The following is a 4,823-nucleotide window of genomic DNA, read 5'->3' on the forward strand; positions in this document are numbered from 1 at the left end:
GCTGGTCACCAAGAGACATATTTTCCAGAGTGTAGTAAGGCATCATTGCCACCCCACAATCCAGAAACAATGTTCCAGGAGCCTGACAGTTCCCACACGCAGGCCCAGGGGTGGATAAACCGGCCCTTTGTGCCCCAAACTGATGCAGAAAGTGCTCCTCCATGCAGACGGACTGGTGACTACCACTGTTTAGATGATCCTCAATGCTCTTTGGTGAAAAGCAAGAGAGAACTGCAGCTAATTAAGCCAACCATGCTCCTTTCTTCATGGAGGCCTGGTGTGCAATGGCTGCAAACAGCAGCCTCCTTGGTAGTGTATACAGCCTGTTGCTTTATAGGTTCCTCTAAGGGACTTCGGAGACATTCCTTTCCAATACATGTTCATGTGTTAGAACTTGTGCTGTCCACAATCTAGGGTCCAGACAGGTATGTGTGGTACCTTTGGAAAGTCCCACGGCACTGTGGCCAGGGTTCACACTGGTCAAGTAATCATGTCCCTCTGCACCAAACTACAGAATAAGGAACATGTGACTGAGGCCCTTTGCAGGGCCAAGTTCAAGTTCTCTGGCCTCTACTTCACATCTCCAGGAAGTGGGGTTTTACTGAGTTTACATCTAAATTTGATAAATTTGAAGACATGATGGCTGAGAAGCAGGTCATCCCAGATATCTGTGGGGTCAAATACATTCCAAGTCATAGCCCTGGACAAGTGGTGAGCCTTGCACTCACGAGGACTTCTACTGTGTTGCCTGTCATTTGTGCCTACCAATAATAAATCCTAGTTCCTGTCCAAGAAAAGGAAGAGAGAAATTGACCCTGCTCAAATAATTGGCAGGTTGGATATTTAGGCTGCTGCACATGGACAGGTCTGGAGGGCCCCAAAACAGGGAGCTCAGGAGTGGTCTCACAGCCTGGCCAGTCTGGTCTGGAAACCACCACAAGTTCTGTTTCTCACTCGGGTTTCAAATGCCAATGAGTATCTAATTTTCAAGCTAATGTCTGACCTTGGCCTAGAGGAGGCCCATACATGAGTCTTCCTAGACTGGCATCCATGAAAAGAGCTAATTCTTCAGTGGAAGTCAGGGTGCTTCTCAGAACTGAAATCAGTGCTGAACTGCTCCAAAGCAATAGAAGCCCACAGCACGTTAACAAAGCTCATGAACCAAAGACCATCAAGAGCAAACTTATAATAAAGAGAAGCTGGGCTCACTGGGCCAGGGGGATGCCCCCAGAGGAACCAGGGGCACTGTGCTAAGAAGGAGTCTGCATGGGCTTATTCAACACCTGGGTGTTGTCTTGGTGATTTCAAGGATTTTAGGAAGAGAGGATCTCTTCTGGATTGGATGTGACTTGGAAGTGGTTGCAATTAATAATTAGATGTCTTAATACTTTTTATCTAGGAGGCAAGATGAAAGTGAGAGTAGAGATTCATTGGTGAAGGAGCCGTCATCACTGATGTTAGGCAGAGAGAGGAATGTTTAGTGATTTTTGTGATTGTTGAGTGTCCTCATCATTGTCTTATTTCAGACATGATCAGAGTGGCCTTGCCTTCTTCCATTCTGGAAGTATCTTCAGTGTCCCTTGTGAACCTTTTGCTCTGGCTGCCAGCTGTGAACTATCAGAGGAGACTCCAGGGAAGGCTGGGACAAATGGAGTTTCTCATTTTCTTAGTCTTTGACAGTCATCAAAATAGATCAGGGCCCCTTGCCCTGATGTTCCTCCTGGGGACTTAGAGAGTCACCAGAGTTTAAGGTGATTTCTGCAGCTAGCTGACCACATCCTTTGGGGCTGCTACCACCAGAAGTAGATAAAGGGGTGCTGGAGCAATGCCCTGCAGGTGTTGACCACATGACGCTCTGGGACTGCAGGGCACTTGGTTCAATTTTATTAATAAGTCTGAGGATGCCTTTAGATTTTACTAACTTGGTCCTTATGCCCCGTGAACCCAGTCTCTGACTGAAGGAATTTTTCCCCCCAAGTAAGAGTGTTGATATACAGAGATTTAGTGGTTTCCAAAACTGAATCATTAAACAACATAGCTGGCCCACAATTTAATGGTCAACAAGTATCCTTCATGCATCGATGCAACTTCTTCCTCTCATTGCTGATGGCCCAAATTCTCCTGAAAACCTTAATCTTGGGATGACGAACTGGGACATATGTATGGTCAGAGTCCTTGTAGGTGAGGGGCCTCACTGCCAGTGGAAGGGGCAAAGGAAAGAAAGGAGACACTGGGCCACTTTCCTTTGAATTATTTTGCTTCTCATGTTGTGACTGCTTGAGCTCTCTGTGTAGGCTCCAAATTATCACTGTCTCTTCTGACTGTTTCATGAAAACACCCCTGGGCCAGTTCCATAATGACCAGAGGAAACGCGGGTTCCTGCAGCAGGCTTCACCCCCTAACGCCCTGGGCGCTGTGCAGTGTGCTGTTGGCTGCTGTTTCCTGCTCCTCCCTTGTTCCTTCTGTCTCTGTTCACCCTCCTAGGCTCTTGGTGAATTTGTCTTGGTGGAAAGAGATGTCAAGATTAAGAAGAAAGGAAAGATTTACGGCCTCAATTATGGCTAGGCTTAGTATTTTGATGCTGTCACCACTGAATATGTGCAGAAAAAGAAATTCACTGAGGTGAGTGAAGCTAGTCCAGGCTACCAGCACAGAGCCTGCTATCACCGTGGGGTCCTGTTATGTGGCGGCTTAGGGAACCTGGCTGGAAGAAGTTGATGCCATTGTTTATAGCCCTGGTCACTGTAAGTGTGACAGACTCTGTCTTACTTCATAAGCAATCAATATTTTTTATAGCTAAAATTTACCTACCAAAGGTAATGCTTGCCTTTACAAATGAGTTTTTTTTGCAGGAGAAATTATTTCTAAAGAAGGTAGAATCTATACTTCCAAAATTCACCAATTCAGTCCAGAACCTCTCGTGAGCTCCAAACTATAGTTACTCACTCAGTTGTACTTGTTTTTCTGAATAACAGCACTACCTCATAGGCTATGTTTTAGAAAAGATGAAAGTGAGTTTGAGTTTTGTGCAATTTATATTTTAATTGTTCATTAGGAGTATGGGTGTGAGAGAGAGAAAGAGAGATCAAGTGAGAAACCAAGTGTTGAGTTTGTGCTGAGTGCTTCTTCATGTCTGAGGACACAGCAATGATCATTATTGACCTCATTCTCCTAGGTCTAGGAATAGACAGGAAAGACACGAATGGTATGATCCCTGCCCATAGGTCAGTAATTTTATTTCTATGCCAAGACTAATATGCAAGAAATTACTAAGGAAGAATATAAGAGAATATATAAGTGATACAAAAATTTACAGTATAGATGCAATAAGTAGGATGTCATGTCCCTTTGACTCACTTGGTAGAAGAGATAAAAAGAAACACTTGCAGAACACTGCACAATAGGAGCTTTTGAGTGCTAATGAAAATGGCATGTTTCCTTTGAAAGAATCAAGCTTTGGCTCAGCACCTGTAGCACAATGGTTACACCACCAGCCACATACACCCAGGCTGGCGGGTTTGAACCCCACGCAGGGGGCAGGGGGACAACAATGACAACTGCATCAAAAAAATAGCCAGATGTTGTGGAAGCTGCCTGTAGCCCCAACTACTCAGGAGGCTAAGGCAAGGGACTTGCTTGAGCCCAAGAGTTAGAGGTTGCTGTGAGCTGTGATGCCACAGGACTCTACCAAGAGCAACATAGTGAGACCCTGTCTCAAAAAAAAAAAAAAAAAAAAAAAGAAAGAAAGAAAGAAACAATCAAGCTTTCAGCCAATTATGTGGAAGGTTTAAAAAATATATGAAGATTGCTGCTCTTCTTTCTCTGGTTAAGTATTTCTTCCTTTTCTTTCTTTCTTTCTTTTTTTTTTTTTTTTTTTTTTTTGAGACAGAGTCTCACTATATTTCTAACTTTACCACTCATCTGTCTGGCAGATGTGCTAAAGGAGATCACTCCTTAGAGAGTTGGTTGGATTTTCTGGTGGTTTGTGAATCCAGGGGTGACTCATTAACACCACTAGAGGCCTGGCTTTAAAAATATATCCAAAGCCTGGTCATTTCTTACTGGCTATGCTGTTAGTGCCTCCGAGGGCTAAGGCTGCAAGGGATCTCAGTTCCCACCTTTAGGCTGCTCAGTCACAATATTACAAGCTCCCACCTGATCCTTGCTCTGCGACCCTGAGGGCAGAACTTGACAGGGTACTTTTCTCACAATGGCTCTGTGTGGTCCATGGATGAACACTATTAGCTCAGTCTGGGGCCCCAGACAATACTCAAGTCCTCCACACTCTTGTCCAAATTCTCCCAAGGTAGTTCAATTGAGTGCCAATTCCAAAAAAACCAAAGCAGCTCACAGGTAAGGCCTTTCCAGTTTGCAATCTCACTGCCGCTTTACTTACAGCTGAGAGTAGGATTAGACCGAATGAACACATGCAACCACTTGCCAGTTTTACACTGCTTTTGACCTCCTCCTGGGGTCCAGAAGTCTCTCGCTGACTCCCTGTGTCCTCAAAGGGATGTTTATGGTTATATCCCACAAGTCAGAGATGCCTGGAATCTTGTCTCCCCAGACTCACCATGCCTGGTTGCAAGGAAGCTGTTAGTTGGCCACAATCTTGCCCCTCCTCTCCATTTTAAAATTTTATTACCAAACAGATAGAAATGTTTGATGAAACTTTTCTCCTTTTTCCTCGGGGTACAGACGTTCACCTTTCTGAGCCTATTCCACAGTTCACTGTGACCAGGAGACTGAGCTCCAGCCAATGGAATGTGGGTAGAAAGTGGGAATTCCATTTAGGCCTGACCCATAAAAACCTCTCACCACCA

The 4,823-nt window shown here is 44.7% G+C and overlaps 1 non-coding gene across 1 annotated transcript; it reads left to right on the top strand.

Moving 5' to 3' along the window:
- The first annotated feature begins 231 nt into the window (after window positions 1–231).
- On the top strand, window positions 232–365 carry LOC128571410 (small nucleolar RNA SNORA70). The gene has a single exon (XR_008375828.1). It is a non-coding gene; the product is annotated as a small nucleolar RNA SNORA70 (small nucleolar RNA).
- The last annotated feature ends 4,458 nt before the right edge of the window (window positions 366–4,823 follow it).

Source organism: Nycticebus coucang, chromosome 18 (assembly GCF_027406575.1).
Source record: "Nycticebus coucang isolate mNycCou1 chromosome 18, mNycCou1.pri, whole genome shotgun sequence".
NCBI classification, from domain to species: domain Eukaryota; kingdom Metazoa; phylum Chordata; class Mammalia; order Primates; family Lorisidae; genus Nycticebus; species Nycticebus coucang.